This window comes from Notamacropus eugenii, chromosome 3 (assembly GCF_028372415.1).
Source record: "Notamacropus eugenii isolate mMacEug1 chromosome 3, mMacEug1.pri_v2, whole genome shotgun sequence".
NCBI lineage: Eukaryota > Metazoa > Chordata > Mammalia > Diprotodontia > Macropodidae > Notamacropus > Notamacropus eugenii.
In genome coordinates, this window is record NC_092874.1 from 152,565,118 (window position 1) to 152,583,014 (window position 17,897).

Consider the following 17,897-nt stretch of genomic DNA (forward strand, 5'->3'; position numbering starts at 1 on the left):
ATGAAATATAATAACAAGAAATCAACCATTGGATAGATGGATGGATAGATGGATGATAAAGAATTATAATTTCTAACATCTATCTGGCAAAGTCAAGCCACTTAAATTTTCTGAGCTGCTTGGTTTACTTTTATGTAAGATGAAGTGACCAGATAATAGTTAAGCGTTCTTCCAATTCTAAAAAGGCATGATTTCAGAAATTTTAACAATGACCCCTTTTCAGAATACCTACAAATTATTTCTCGTGTATAACATATAGGAATGAACTCAATTTAATTTCTTGGTCATGAAAAATTCACTAGTGATCAAAAGCACTTCAGAGGTCATTAAAGAGTTGGGATCTTATTACAAATGAATTTTTATGGTCTAGTTTTTTTTAAAAGGTTTCAATATGTAACAGAAACTAACACTAATTTAATTATCACTGGAGACCTTAAAGTAACAACTAGAGAGATAGCCATTCTCCAGTGGCCTTATTACCCAGATTCCATTCTCTAGAAACTCAAATGGGACACAAACTCAAAATCTGTTCTTAGGACGGTAGAGTACAGAAAGAGAAGTCTATCCTATCACCTATAAAAAACATTTTGTCTGTGGAGAAAATATTTGGTAGAATAGCTTGTGATTATTAAAATAGCATGCATAAAGGCACAGAAACTTATGTAAGAAAAATTTTATCACAATAAGACAAGCAGAAAAGCTTATATCTTGCAGTACTCCAGATATACTGAAAAGCTGTTCAACAGATGATTAGTAAAGAGTGAAAAACCCTTGTTATTGACACATTGAATAGTTTATCTTTACACTTATATTCCTGCATGCTTACATAATAATTTTGGATCAGACAAAGTTCCCATTTCAGCTTTCAGAGCCCTTCATCCTAAAGTCTGCCCACCTCATACTATAAGACTCTACAGGAATGTATCCTGTTGCCACAAGGTCTTGCTCCCAGAAAGCTGTTAACTAATCCACACTAATATTAGTTCAAAGTGATGCCTTTTCTGATGAGCTTATGTTCTAATATCATAGACTCTTGAAGAAATCCAAGGAGATGATTCCCTCCTGGTAAAATTGCAGGTATCTGTAATAAGTCAGCCATAGGAGTGATATTCAAGGGTATGGAGCCCTTCCTAATGCCCTGAAATAATACCATACAAATTACCAAACACTGGCAAAGCTAAACTGAACTTCATAAGGGCTTGAAGCATCAAAAATTCAGCACTGACAATGTGCCAGGTACTGTGCTAAGAAATACCATATAACTAGGCATATGCAAGATACATACAGAATAAATAAGAAGTAATTAAGTAAATAGGAAGGCCCACTTCATCAGGGGCCATCTCCACTCATCCTGATCTATATCTTGGCACTGGATCCAGACGGCTCTAGAGGAGAAAGTGAGGCTGGTGACTTTGAACAGCCCTCCTCACTTAAATCCAATTCACCTGCATGTCATGACACCACCTCCTTGATGTCATGGTCCTCTTCAAGGGTTAAGGACAAACAGCAAGGAAGTAATTAACAAAGGGAAGGCACTAGAATTAAGGAAAGAACAGATTTCCTGTAAAAGAGGGGATATGAACTGAGATGTAAAGGACATCAGGGAAGTCAAAAGGTAGTAACGCCGAAGGTAGTGAGTGTTCCAGGAATGGAAGACAGCCAGGGACAATGCCCAAAATCAAGAGATGGAGCATCTTGTTCATGGAACAATCAGGAGGCCAATGTACCTGGACCTAAGCATATGTGGAAGGGAGTACAATCTAAAAAGACTGCAAAGGTAGCAGTGGGGTAGGTTACAAAGGGCTTTGAATGCTAAAGAGAGGATTTTGAATTTGATCCTGGAGTTGATAGGAAGCCACTAGAGTTTGAGTGTGGGGTGAGGTAACATAGTCAGTCCTACACTTCAGTGGCTGAATAGAATATGGATTGGAGTGGGGAAGACACTTGAGGCATATAGATCCACTACCAAACTACTACAATAGTTCAGACATGAGGTGATGAGAACCTGCCCTAGAATGATGGCAGTATCAGAGAAGAGAGGGGGGCATATTCAGGAGATGTTGCAAATGTTAAATTGAAAAGCCTTGGCAACAGACTAGATAGGGGGGTGAGAGATAGTGAGGAGACAAAGATTACTCCTAGGTTAAAAACCTGAGGGACTGAGAGGATGATGTGGCCTCTACAGTAACAAGGAAGTGGGGGAGGGCTTAAGGAGGAAGATAATGAGTTCTATTTGAGATATATTGAATTTAAGATGAGCTAGCTTTGGTAAGGAATAAGGCTACTTCATCATATAAGACACAGGTGAAAGAGGAGGTAGAAGCAAAAGACATCTGAGTGACAAATGAGAGAGAACAGGGAACTCATGACAAATGGCCTCAATTTTTTCTGTAAAATATGAGGCAAAGTTCTCAGCTGAGAAGATGGGCAGAAGAGGAGCCACGGAAGGTCTGAGAAGGGATGGCAAGTTTTGGAAGAACCTCTGTGGAGAGTGGGATAGCAAGTTGGTAAGGGAGGTTCAGTAGACTTGCCTAGCAGCACTGAGGGCCCTGTTGAGGTTGTGTAACAGGAACCGGTCAGGTTGCTCTTCTCTGCAACAGAGTTTTTCCACATCCCCTTTGGGAGGTCAGGTTAGCAGCACAAGGTAGACATTCTCTTGTGCTGGCACAGATGGAAGTCATTGTTTTGGGGCAAATGAAAGACATTCTCTTGGGACTTGCTGCACCCAGCAGGAGATTGAAAATATGGAACACATCATCACCTGTTTTGGCAGTAGCAGGAAGAGGCAGACTCCTCGTGCAGGGGGAAGCCCTTTGGGGCAGATGGAAAAGTCGATGCCTCTAGCCACCTTTCCTCAGAGGACACACTGCAGCCAACAAGAGATGGAAGGCACTCTCAGAAGAACATCTGGCTCTTCTTCTCATCTGAGAAGGTTGGTAGAAATGTACTACCTGGAGTAGGGTAGTGGCTTTGTGAGTAGAGAGGAAGGGACACATATGAGAGATGTTATGTAAGTGTACCAGAGGCCCATCTGTGTAGTAAGAACTCTACTTTTAAGAACCTGTAGGAGTGCATGTCTGTGGAAGTTGTAAAATTTGAAGGGAAGCAGAATAGATATATCTAGCCTCTTCTCCCCACAACCTTCTCCAAGGGAGATCTTCATTCCTGCCAGGAGGGCAAGTAGGAGGTTAGGGTCAAAGGCCACTCTGCTCTCCTCAGAGAGAAGAGATTACTGGAGAATGAATATCAGGCTAGAAGTATGTCTATCTGGTCCCTTAAATATTATTCATCTAAAAGATATGACCAGGTCCCATGTAACTTCTGATCACTGTCATTATTATCAAGGGAAGGGGAATCCCAAGGTCTATATCCAAGGCTTGATCCCTTTCCCACCAAACACCAGTAGCACAAGGAACACACATAAAAAATAGCAAAGAAACTCACCTATCCAAATTACAACAAAACAGAAATCAGAGAAGGTATATATTGGAGGATATATGTCAGACAATAGAGTGAAGGAGCTCTTGCACTGGGATTGAAACAAGTCACTTCACCCAAAAGAGATTGTCCTTGATCTTACCTTTGAAGTCTCCACTGTAGCTAGCTGAGGACAGGGATATGATGGAGACTGCCAGCTCCTCTCAGATTTTCCCAGTCTTTTCCTTCAGCAACTTGCAATGGGGATTGGTATTTTCCATCTTCCCTCTCACAGCTGGAAGTCAAGAGCATCTAGAGTGATTCAATGACTGAAGAATCCCAAAGAAGACTCAAAGCTTGATTACTCCCAAATGGAGACTTGAAGGGAACTGTCCTATAGAAAGTCCCAAAGTGGACTAGAAGCTTGAATAGTCCCAAAGAGGACTGGCCAAGAACTGAAGCTTTCTCTCCTCTCACCAACTCTATTCCAACCCCTCCATAGGGCAGGGCATTTATCTCCACCAATAATGAGAAAGTCCCATATCAATGGGCTTTGGGATAGGGATTACATAGATACAAATAAAGAGGTTCCACAACAGACTGGATAAGTAAGATGAGTACAAGTGAGAAGTCAAGGAAATGAGGTTGTGAGCCCAACTCACAGAGAGTATTATAGTACCCTCAAGAGTAAGTAGTATCTTCTTCAATTCAATAAGTATCTGTCTACTATGTGCCAGAAGCTATGCTAAGCACTGAGGATACAAATAAGAAAAAGAAAAGTCCCTGCACTCAAGATGCTTATAATCTAATGGGGGAAGGCAATACACAAAAGGAAGTGGAAAATAAGGTATGGAGAAGAATAAAGACACAAGGTGCAGGGGCATGGTATAAATAAGGAAAAGACAAACAGTTCCTACCCACAATGAGCTCACGATCTAATGGTGTGAAGAAAACACACAAAATGAAGTAGAAGAGCAGGGAGGGGTAGAGAAGTCACCAAGGGGTACTTGACACGGGGGAATGATATTGTGTTATTGTTGGGAAACCAAGCACAGCTACTGACAGAAAATGCAGAGTTCAATTCAATAAGTTGTGTGACAATAAGTTCAGTTACACCTTTTCTTTACTCAAGGTTATTATGACTATATAGCAAAGTACTTACATACATTATCTCATTTGCCTTATGTTATGCTCATTTTACAGATGAGACTCAGAGGAGTTAAGTTGCACAAAAAGTAAATGGTCAGACCACTTCTTATGACTTCAAGCCTTGCATTTTTCACTGAGAGTTATCATACCCTTCCTATGTCTGCGATTAACAGATAAATGATTGCCATTCTTAATTTTCTTTAGGGGAGAAACATATGGAAAATGAGAGTTTGCCAAAAGACTTATGGGGTATTTTTCTCTGAAAAAAATGATGTGTGTTGGGGAAATGATTAGTATGCTATAATGTCTCACATCTCTTCTGGTTCCATTTTGAGTAGAAGTCATATGGGCAGTCACTTCATTTCCTTCAATTTTCAGCAAAATTTCAATTGTCCACATAAGTAGAATGGAAAGCTCATACTTTGGAATACAATTGTGGTTTGGTAGGCGTGGGGAAGGGAAGGAGTTGGTACAAATGAGTGTATAATGCCTGGGGAATTAATGATGTTTCATACAAAGTATTGAAACCACATGCTGAAGACGTCAATCGTGAGGAATTTAAGAACCATCTAGTTTCCTCAGATCTTCCTAATCCACACTGGAGCTAGTTATCAAAATTCAGAATGTTGAAAAACACCCACCTCAACAACACTCTCTTATCTTAGAAAAGGGTGTGGTGCAATGGAAAGATGAATCCAGGTTTTACCACAGGGACAAGTCCCTTCATTGCTTTGAAACTCAGTTTTCTCATCTATAAAATAAAAATAATTGCAACACTTTACCCACAGGATAATGGGGGGGAGGGGAGAAGCACTTTGTAAAACAAAGTAGGCATAAAAATGTAAGCTATGATTATTTATCTTTGCTTATATTTTTCCCTGGAGATACAAAGGCTCATCTACCAACTCTACCAGAGTAGAATAAACAGAGATAACATGAAGGAGAAAAAATGCTCATGTTATCAAGAATTTGAAAGTAAAATTAGTCTAAGTATACTTATATAATGTATTCTAATTTGTTCTTGGATTTTTAAAACATTTTTCAGATTTTTTTTAACCTAGGTCAGAAAAAAGTCTCTAAATCATTAACTACTTCAGGGATAATTTCTTTTAAAGAAATGTTCTGTTAATAGTAAATAAAAACAAAGGAAAATATGTATCGATTTTCCTGAGGGCTATGTCAATGCAATAGCAATGCATTAATTTGAAAAGTAAAAACTAAGTCATTCAACCTTTCTCAATATACAAAGCATTTACTGGGGTGATTTTTCAAATGAAATCAAATCAAATATTTGCAGCTGGCCTTATAAAACCATATAAAAAGAACTAACAAATCATGGGTCACTGTCACTGGGTCAGGGAGCATTAATGGTTATCAAGTAGGTAGTAATCATCAGAAATTTATAGCCCAAGGAAAAGATTCTAGGAAGATGGTAGAGCAGGTCAGAAAACTTTCAGCTCTCCAGATTTCTTCCACAAAAAAAAAGACAGAACATCACCCCTGAGGGAATACAGAGCAGCAGAAATAAATAAAAGTTGATGTAAAGCAACTGCCCTCCTAAGACAACTTGAGGAAGACCCCAGGAAAAACCCAAACTCTAGGACTGGAGATTTGGCCTGAGTGACATTCAGCCAACTCCACAGAATCAAAAAAACAACAAGTCCTGGGGGGCAGCTAGATTGGGAGGCAACCTCAGTCTTGGGAACTTTTACCTCAAAGACAGTGTTGGGGGTCAGACGGCTGAATAGGAGAAGATTGAAGGAGCTTCCACTGTCAAGGGATGCCAAGCACAGATGTGCTGACCAGAAGCACAGTCCCAGAATACAGGTGTCAGGGAGTCACCTAGTGAGTGTGGTAGCAGAAGGGCAGGGATCCTGATGGCTGTGGGCACCTGCAGCAGAGCAAAGTGCCTAGTTTCAGTTCCAGGGCAGAAAGGACAGCTGAAGTCCAAAGTCAGATGAGCCACAGTGAGCAAGAATGTTTGCAATACATCATGACTGGGGGCTCTGGCCATGGCCAAGGGGTGGAGAAGAATGCCCAAGGTTGGGCTCTGGGAGAGATCTCATAAGATAACAGGAAGAAGGACCCAAGACCAGGGACATCGATTATATTAATAGCTGCTAAAAATAAAATTAAAATGAGTAAACAAAGGCAAAAGAACCCAACATCAGACAGCTACTATGGAGATAGAGAAGATTTGGCTTCATACTCAGAGAAAGATAGTGGAGCTAAAAAAAAAAAAAAACAGTTATTTTCAATGATAAGTAGCATATAGTCACAAGCCCAAAAAGAGTTCTTGGAAGAACCTGAAAAGGACTTTAAAAATCAAATAAGAGAGATTGAGGGAAAATCAGCGGGGGAGAGAAGCAACCCAAGAAAATTATTAAAAGAAAGTCAACCAACTGGAAACACAGAATCAAAAATTTTTTGTAAATTTTTTATTCATTTTAAACTTAAATACAAAATGCAAAAAGAAAAAAAAGGATTCCCATGTACACAACAGAACATAAGAGAGGATTCAATATAAAACAATAAATTTCCATTTCAAGAAAACCTAGGTAACACATTGTCTTCTAAGTTACCCAGTTTTTATTTGCTTCCTTGTAGGTTTTCTTTTATTCTCTATCATGCACTTTTTTACTTAATTTATTTCCCTCCCTCTCTTTCCACTCCCACCTTAAAAAAGGCTACAATTAAATATGGAGACATATAGATACAGATACATACATAAATATCTATAAATATATACATAATATACATAACTGTACTATGCATATTTCCACTTGTGATCTCTTTCTCTGAAGGTGGATAGCATCTTCCTTCACAGGTCCATGTCTTTCCTTGTTTTCCTAAATCAACCAGCTCATCATTTCCTATACTAATATTCCAACACAATAACATCCTAAGAGATTGTCTATGAAAGTTATTTTTCCCCAACTTTCTGCATTCCTTCTAATCTTGGCTCCACTGATTTTATTTATACAAGAAAATTTTAATTTAAAATAATCAAAATTATCCATTTTACATTTCAACAATGCTCTCACATTATGTAAGGTCTGATACTGCTAAATCTCCTTCCTTTATATCTTTTTTCCCTTGGCTTCTTTTAAATTCCTGACTTTTGTTCTTCCAACTGATCTTTGCTGTTATTTTTTCTTACTCAGTAAGATAATTTTTAGTAATTGAGATGGCATTGAATAAATAGATTAGTTAGGTAAACTGTCATATTTTTATTATATTGGCTTTAGCTACCATTTATTGGAGTAATAAATATTACTCCAATTATTTAGATGACCTTATTTCTATAAAAAGTGGCTTATGTTTATGTTCCTATAGTTCCTGTGTCTGCTTTGGCAAGTATACTCTCAAGTATTTTATACTATCTATTTATTTTAAATGGTCTAAAACAGTACTGAATAACATTGGTGACACAGTGCAGTTTCCCCGTTTTTCTCTTGATTAAGTCTATTTTAGTTTTAATTTTGTCTGAGGTCATGATTACTACTCCTGTGGTGTTTCTGTCACATAATTTCTGCCCTTCATTTTATATTTGTGGGTGTCTCTCCCTTTTTACTGTTTCTTAAAAGCAAATATTGTTGAACTCAAATCCTTAGTCTGCTATCCATTTCCTCCTACCAGTAAATCATCCCATTCACATTCTAAGATATAATTACTTATTGCATATTTTCCTCACTATCCCTCTTCACTCCTCTAATTTACTTCTACCTGATGCCTTGTCCTCCTATTCCTTAACCTACCCACCCCTCTAAGGGTCCTTCTCTTATCCTCTCATCACCACCCCCTTTTCCCTTTGCCCACTTCAAAAATCAAAAACTGAAGAAAATAATTCCTTGAAAACTAGAATTGGGCAAGGGGAAGCAAATGACATTATAAGACACCAAGAAATAATAAAATAAAAGAAAAAGAATGAAAAACTAGAAGAGAATGTGAAACATCTCAAAGAAATAACCGATCTGCAGAACAGATGGAAGAGAATCAAACCTTGAACTTTAGGACTACCTGAAAGCTACAATCAAATAAGGAATCTTGATAAATTACAAGAAATCATTAAAGGAAATTGCCCTGAAGGTCTAGAACAAGAAGGTAAAGTAGAAATGGAAAAAATCCAATCACCACCTGAAAGAGATCCCAGGAGGAAAACTTAAGAGGAATATTTCCTCAAATTCAAATTTCAAAGCTCCCAAGGAGAAAATATTGCAAGAAAGAAGAAACAAACAATTTAAATACCATGGAGCTACAATCAGGTTTACACAAGACCTAGCAGCTTCTACATTAAAAGACTATACATCTTGGAATATTCATAGAACAAAAATGCTGAAGTTAAGACCAAGGATAACTTAGCTAGCAAAGTTAAATATAATCTGGAATGGAAAAACAATGGGCATTTAATTAATTGAAAGACTTTCAGGAGTTTGTGACAACAAGAGCAGAACTTAATGAAAAATTTAACATAAGACAAAGGAGAAATACAAGGTAAACATTAAGACCAATTACAAAGGATTCAATAAGGTCAAACTGTTTACTTCTTATATGTGAAAATGTTATCAGTACTCTTATGACTTCATCATTATTTGAGTAGTTTGAAAGAAGGACTTGGGCTGAACTATGTATGATGGGGTGATTCTAAAAAGTAAAACCAGGTAGGGAAAAGTAAAAAAGGATCAATTACCTCATACAAGTGAGGCATGAAAAGAAGAACTGATACAGGATAAATGGTGGGGAGCGGCTGCTAGTACTGGAACCTTATTCTCAAAGGAAATGGATTAAAGAGGACACAATATATATACTTAGAAGGGAAGAAGACTATAAAAGTCTTCTAAATCTGGAAAGAAATAAGAAGGCTAGGGGATAGGATAAAGGAGAGACTCTTAGAAGGGTATGTAGATTAAGAATTAGTAGGTGGAGGAGACAAGAAAAAAACTTAGAAAAATAGGTAGATTAAGATGGGGGGAGAGAGGATAAGGGAGGAACTCTTAGGGGGATGGGTAGATTAAGGAATAGGAGGGCAAGATAGCCAACAGAAGTAAATTAGATGAGTAAGGAGAAACAGGGTAAATATGTTAAGAAGGATAGTGAGGGAAAATAGGAAGATGGAAAATTATAAGTAATTATAGCTTGGAATGTGAATGGGTTGAATTCACTCATAAAAGGGAAATGGGGAACAGAATGGATTAAAATCTAAATTCAAAAACTTGGAAAGATTTATACAAACTGATATGAAGTGAGCAGAAGCACGAGAATGTATAATGAACAGCTGTTAATGACTTAGTTAGTCTCAGCAATACAACTATTTAAGACAATCCCAAAGGACTGATGGAATATACTGCCTGCAGAGAAAGAACTGATATTGTTTGAATGCAAACTGAAGCATGCTATTTTTCACTTTTACTCTTTTTTTTATTCAAGTCTTCTTGTACAAAATTACTAACAGAAATGTTTTATGTGTTTATATATGTATAACCAATATCTGATTGTTTACCATCTCATGGGGGTGGAGGGGGAAGGGAAGGAACAAGAGACAGAATTTAGAAAGCAAAACTTTAAAAAGAATGTTTAAGTTTGTTTTCACATGTAATTGGGAAAAAATAAAATATATTTGAAAAATTTTGAATTCAAAAATATGTTGCTTTCAGGAAACACAATAAAAATGAGAGATAAAATAAAGGGCTGGAGTTGAATTTATTATGTTTTTAAAAAGCAGAAGTAGTAATCATGACCTCAAAATTAAGACCAAAATAAATTTAATTAAAAGAGAGAAATAGGGGAACTACATGACGTATCACTAATATTACTCAATATTGTTTTAGACCACTTAAAATAACTAGACAGTATAAAATATCAAGTATACCCGTCAAAACAGACACAGGAACTACAAGAACATAAACATAAAACATTTTTGATACAAATAAAGTCAGATCTAAATAACTGGAGTAATATTTATTGTTCATGGGTAGCTAAAGTCAATATAATTTAAAAAATGACAATTTTACCTAATTAATCTATTCAATGCCATCCCAATTAAATTACTAAAAACTTATTTTAATGAGTTAGAAAAAATGACAAAATTCATTTGGAAGAAACAAAAGGTCAAGAATTTCAAAGAAACTAAAGGAAGGAAATCCAACAATACCAGACCTTAATTATAAGGTGAGAGCCTTGTTGAAATGTAAAATGGATAACTTTGATTATTTTAAATTAAAAATTTCTTGAATAAATGAAATCAATGTAGTCAAGAATAGAAAGAAAGCAGAAAATTGGACACAAAAACTTTCATAGACAATTTCTCAGATAGGATATGATTGTGTTGAAATACTGCTATGATATAAGAAATCGTAAGCTGGTTGATTTAGAAAAATGTGGAAAAACCTGGACCTATGAAGGAAGATGCTAGTCACCTCCAGAGAAAGAAATGACATACAGAAATATACATAGAATGGTTTTACATATAGGTATATGTGTATGTACAGGTGTGTATGTGTTTATAGATATCTATGTGTGTGTATATACAATTAATATGGACATATATGTCCATATGTATATATATATATATATATATATATATATATATATATATATATATATATATATATGTCCATGTTTAATTGTAGCCCTAGGTGGAAGGAGAAAAAAATAAATTAAAAAGTGCACAGCAGAGAACAAAGGAAAATCTAAAAGGAAGCAAAGAAAGACTGGGTAGCTCTGAAAACAAGATGCAGTATTTATTAAATAGGTTCTCATGAAACAGAAATGTATTGTTTTAAATTTAGTCCTCTCATATTCTGCTGCATACATGGAAAAGGTTTTTTTTTTGTTTTCTTGTTTTGTATTTAGATTTAAAATAAAAAATTACACACACACACACACACACACACACACAATTTATAGCAACCAATCCCCTGGTTGCTAAAAGTGGAAATCAAAGGTGTTATTCCATGTACAAGGAAGAAATAGAAAAATGGCTGAAATTTTTCTTTGGTCACTCCTGACAACCTTTCTGCCAATGTAGGTAAAGAGTAGGCTGCCTCTCAAAGTACTGGGTTCTACTTCACTAGAGGTTTTCATATAAAATCTGGATGTCCATTTATCATGTGTGCTCTGGAAAGGAATCTTATTCAGGTTTGGGTCGAAAGAAGTTTCCTTCCTATTCAGAGTTTTTGCTTCTGGTTCAATATTTTCCATTGCCCCCACCCAGTACCCTCCTGTTCCTTCTGGTTTTCCAAAAATTCCTAATGTCATATTCCACATAGGCCTCTCATTCCCTGAATTGACTCTTCCTCATCTTATAGAAACTCTGCTTCCATTGTTTAAAAGAAAGTCATCTGATCATCGTTTATCAGTCCTGTTCACTCAGCCTGTCTGAATGCTGTCATATACTCCCATAACTGTAACTACCATTTCTATGCAATTTACTCTGAAATATTTATTTCTACCCTCTCACTGTTACTGTGATAAATTACAGAAAAGACATACCAAGAAATGTGACTAAAATGAGTCACTTTGCAAAATTGTAAAATGGGAGAGATGAGATCCATTATTATTGGTTCAAAAAATTCAGTTGTGCATGAATTACTAGTAAAGCACTTCAGTAGCTTCCTCTAAGACACAGGCCTTATTTTATCATTAAAAGATAGCATAACATATTTATTACCAAAAAACAAAAATATTTGTGACCTCTACAATAGGACAACACATTTATGTGCTTTATACAAAGAATTCACAGCTTATATCAACAACCCCCCCCCCAAAAAAACTAAAAATGTAAGAAATACGTCAGTAGAAGCAAAAGAGGTATGCCAAAAATTACCACATGTATACAGAGCTTATTATTAACTTGGTAATTATTCAACAAGCTGACTGAATGCATGCATACTGTCTTTGGTGATTATTGCTAAGCCTTTGATTCAATTCTACACTCCTGGCTAATTCATATACCTCAAACACATAAGTGAGACCGAAGTATAATGAAAGCACCAGAATATTTGATAACCACTGAAAACCTGGTTGTTGTTTTTTTATTCAAAACATGCCTCTAATGTTGACAATGATGTCAAGAACAATTCTCATAAAATATGCCATTGTTCAAGGAAACACTTTTAATCTTCACGATTGTGTCTAGTCTTAATTCTATTACCAATTCTCCTAAATAGAACTAAATGTGGCCCTCAAATTACAGGAGTCAAAAGTATTCCAGGACTGGAAGCAGACACTTCATTAACAGATTATTCATGTTGGTCACATTCTTTCTCTTTTACTACCTCTTCTTTCTTTGGTGGGGAGGGGGAGGAAGAGAGTAAAAAGTAAAAGAGAAAGTGATAGAAAGTAATAAATAAGTATGCCTGTAAACAAGAATGGGATAAACTCATTTATAAATAAGAGGAAAATGGAAAAATTGATTAAAAGAATCCAACAATATGTTACTTACAAGAAACACACCTGTGGAGTAGAAGCTCCTTGAGCATACAGATGATTTCACTTTTGACTTTGAAAAATAAATATTGACAAATGGCTCAAATGAAGAACTGGAGCAGGATTTGCTAGACCTCAAGATAGTTTTTTTTAAGGACTAGATGCCAATAACAATATCAGACAAGTCAACAATGAAAGCAGATGTATTGAGAAAGATAAGAAGGAAACTACATCATGCTGAAAGGTACAATAAAGCACAAAATGATATGAACATTATATATATTCACTTGAAGGTATAGCATCTAATTACTTAAAAGAAAAATTAATTGATCTGCAGGGAGCTATATACAGCAAAACCATAACAGCTGGAGGCCTCAACTTTACCGCTGAAAAAGCCAAAACAAACAGTGATTAAGGGACTTGCCCAGGTTCACATAGGTACTAAGTGCCTGAGGCAACATTTTAACTCATATCTTCCTGCATATTGTCACCTTATTTAACTCACATGCCAAATGCCAGGTTGGATGAAACAAAAGCTGGAATTAAGGTTGCCAGGAGAAATAGCAACAACCTCAGATACGCAGACAATACCACTCCACTTAAAGCATCCTAGAAATCCAATTAAAAACCTAACAAATAATTTCAGCACAGTAACAGAATATAAAAGAAACTTACACAAACCACCAGGTTTTCTGTACATTACCAACAAAATTCAAAAAAATTTCATTCAACATGATTAGAGGACAAATAAACTACCTTGAGAATCTAACCAAGACACATAGGAATGAACAAAACTGTAAAACACTTTATAGAAATAAAGATGTCCATCATTAGAGATAAATGCTCATGCTGATATATGATAGAGCATAGGTATGTTATCATATTGTGTATAATATATACACATAATATATGTACACATAGCATATTACATATACCTATAACAATATAATAGAAATGAAAATATAACCTAAATGAACTTATAGAATCAGTCATATCAATCTTACTACCAAAGGATTACTTTACATAACTAGACAATGACAAAATTTATCTAATCAGAACAAAAGATCAAGGACCTCAAGGTAAAATAATAAAAAAAAATGGGAAGGAAGAGGTCCTAAAAGTACCAAATTTCAAACTACACTACAATGTATTTAGTAACCACCAAAACTATTTGGTGCTGGTTAATAAATAGAAAAGTTGGTCAGTAGAAAAGGGAATACATCCTACACCCAGCATCAACTGAAAAGAGTAGCATTGTGTTCAATAAACCCAAAGACTTTAAATACTATAATAAAAATTCACTACTCCATAAAATCCACTGGGAAAAATGGAGTTTTAAGCAAATATCTCACACTATGTACAAGTTCCAAATGGATACTTGACCTAGATATAAAAAGCCATATAATAAAAAATTAGAGAAAGGAAGGAGATACTTTTCACATCTATGAAGAGGGAAAGAGTTCTTGACCAAAAAAATGATAGAAACGATAGGAGAAAAAATGGACAATTTTGATTACATAAAATTAAAAAGTAGTATCTGCAAAAACAAAATTAATCAAGCTAGAATTAGAAGGGAAAAAAGTTAACTGAGGGGAAAAAATCTTTGCAGCAAATTTCTCTGCTATAGAAAGGCATATATATCATCATGAGATTACTTTTCTACATGCTCCATCACACGCACACACATATATGCCTGTGTATATTAGGGATATATATGCACATATAAATACATATATATGACGTCCCAAAAGTCAGTTCAATTTTAAGCTAGTAAAGCTTTAACAAATACATAATAAAGCTTATTAAAACCAAGAAATAAGAGATGGAACAAAACAGCAAATAGTAATAAGCTTCACAAAAATTGTACAAGTAGATAATGGAATGAATTGCCTTTGGGAAATCATAGTTCTTTTATTGCCTCAATGCTCTGAATATAAGGCCCATTTTAATAAAAATATTCTTCTAGTGATGTAGTATAAGTGCAAGTCATGGTACATCATCTCAGAAGAATTAAAATTGAGGATTACCTAAATGTAAATAGAGAAGTAAAAAGTGAGCAAGAACAGGCTTTAACACATTAGTAATGAAGACTTAGGCAGAAGATGTTTGTAAAGGATGTGGACTAGTCACATAAGAACTAGAGATAACCAATGACCATAACCAATGTTCTCCATTGGTATCTACACACCCTCCAGTGAACTACAGGCAAGTCCTCAGCACATTGAGTATATGGTGTATTTGTGAGAGGAAAAGAACAGGAGTTGCACAGAATGAACAATACAACTAGACAATGACAAAATTCATCTAGCTAGAACAAAAGATCAAGGACTGCAAGGTAAATAAATTTTAAAAATAGGAAGTAAGAGATCCTAAAAGTTCCAAATTTCAAACTATCCTACAATGCATTCAGTAACCACCAAAACTATTTGGCACTGGCTGGTTGTGATCTGCCTGGTTGGAAGAAATACCCACACAGATAAGCCTCATTCATGTGAAGAAGGTTATATTCTATAGCCCCTTTGCAGATTTTATGATACACTTCTGCATGTAATCTCATTTGGAACTCACAATAACTCTATGAAGTAGGTAGTACAGGTACTTTTAGCCCCATTTTACCAATACAGAAAATGAAGCTTCTGAGATATTAAATGACTTCTTGTGTGACTATTAAATGGAAAGAATGATAACCCAGGGTTTCTCACTCCAGGTTCTATATTCTTTCTATTACACTTCACTGTGAGAATAATTTGTTGTTCAGCTATTCCAGCTGCTGTGTGAGAAGAATACCTAGCATTTATTTAGCACTTTAAAATTTGGGGAAGCACTTTACAATTATTATCCCATTTTATCCTCACAACCACCCTGGGGGGGAGGTGCTGTCATCATCCCTATTTTATAGATGGCACTCTACCCTCTGCACCACCTACATGCCTCAGAATAGTTCTGGCAGTTTTGTAGCAAAGGGTACTGGCAAGGAAGGGAAGAAGACCAGCGGAAAAAAAGAAAATATGCTAGGAGACCAGTTAGAAAGCATGAGAGCTAGAACGGTAACAGGAGTGGAGAGAAAGGGCAACATGGAAGGGAGAGTGTGAAGGAATCATCCACAGGACTTGGGATTTAATCAGTTACAGGAGATGGGAGAGGGCCTGAGAGTCCAAAATGACTTTAATGTTTAGAATGTAGTGAATAGAGAAACTGATGGCATGAAAAGAATCAGACGTTAAGGAAGAGATGCTGTTTGGGAAGGGAATATGATGTTAGATTTTAGACATGGTGATTGTGAGGTTCAAGGCTACTTAAAATGGGACGGTGGGACTAAATGTTGAATTTTGAGGCATTCAAGTCACAGGAAATAATTTCAGGAAAAGAAATAGAGTTCGGGATGAAGAAAGGTCACAGGTTAGACCTGAGAAGGTCCCAGACACCTTATTTTACTGATGTCAAAATTAAGACACAGAGATGTTAAGCGACAAGGTCATACGGATAACAAATGACAGTTAATATTTGAATCTAGGCGCTGACTCCAAATTTTTTTTAAAAAATCAAAACTTTCAGGATGTGAGATTTGACGAACAAAAGTTGCAAGGCATTGGGACCTTACGGTTCAGTTGGTCGGGTCGGCCCGCCTTCGCAGTGGAAGGACCGTGGCTCCTGCAGCTTTGGGTGGAAGGGCCGACTCACCCGGACAAACAGGGTTTCACAGCCCCGGGGGAAAGGCTGAGACCTAGCCCGTGAGCTTCGAGGCTAGGGCCGGCTGGAGAGCCGGCACACGTTCGCAGGAGCATGGTGGGAGCGGCCGCGAAGCTGAGGGAGGCCCAGATACCCGGGGGAGGGGCGGGGGAAGGAGGAGCCACGCCTCCAGGGGCGCCCTGGGCCGTGCGCGTGGCTTGTGTTACCTGCTACAGGTGAGTCTCGGCCCGGCTTTGAGCGCTCGGTCCCTGTCCGAGCCCTGCACCGGGACTGACTGAGCGCCGGCGGGGCGGGGCTTAGCGTAGAACTAAGCGAACCTTGCTTCGCCGATACGGGACAGAAGGACAGGAGTGGGAGCCGGGCGGCTACGGCGGCGGCTGCGGCTCCAGGCTCCCGCTGCTTTGCCGCGAGCTTGCAGGGGTGAGTATGGCCCCACGGGGGCTGGGGGCTGTTCTGCAAGGGCGGCAGGGATGCGGGGCGCGGACATCCGCCCTCTCTACGCCGAGAGGCTTTGCATTTCGGAGGATGGGATTCTCTCCTGAAGCCCCTTCAGCCGTGGTCGTGACTCTGGGTTCTTAAAAACTTTTGCCTGGAGCCCGCAAGTTCTTCCAGGTCCTGCTGAGCCAGAAAGGCTTTATTTAGGTGGGCTCCAGGGGTACATGGGGTGAGTGTATTCGGAGCGCCGATCTAGCGGAAGGCAAAAATCATCTTCACCTGGCTGAGAAATTATTTCAGCTGCAGCAACTATTAAAAATTAGAGGGTCGGAGTGTTAGAGTACCTTAGAAGCTATTAAGGCAAATCCCCTCCTTTTACAGGTGAGGAAACTGAGGCCTGGAGGGATTAAGTGACTTGCCTAGAGTCACATTGTCTAACGCTTGGTTTGAACCCAAGTGTTCCAGATTCATAGGCGCTGGGAGTCCTGCAGTGTTCATAGAGGCAGTGACCTCACCTGTCAAATCGCAGACCCTTCACCTGTAACAGGACAGGAAAGGAGAAAGAGGCAATAGGTGCCTGTTTCTTGCACAAGATAAAGAAATAGCTTAGGATTAAGGAGAGAGTGTTTGGTTTTTGAAATTCGTGGCCTGGAAATTTGTTCCCCTTCTTAGGAACAGGTAGTAGCAATGCGCTCGCTCCCGTCACTTTGAAGGACTCTAAAATGTTCCTGTTTGAATTCTTTGCAACACATAGTAGGGAGTTTTGGTTAAATTAATGC

At 37.5% G+C, this 17,897-nt stretch overlaps 1 long non-coding RNA gene across 1 annotated transcript in view; it reads right to left on the reverse strand.

The window, feature by feature from the left end:
• Positions 1-17,371, reverse strand: part of LOC140533438 (uncharacterized) — a 37,581-nt gene extending 20,210 nt beyond the window's left edge. Inside the window, exon 1 of the long non-coding RNA XR_011976921.1 lies at positions 16,890-17,371. This is a non-coding gene — a long non-coding RNA (uncharacterized lncRNA). The remainder of the gene's footprint in view (positions 1-16,889) is intronic.
• Between the last annotated feature and the right edge of the window lie 526 nt (positions 17,372-17,897).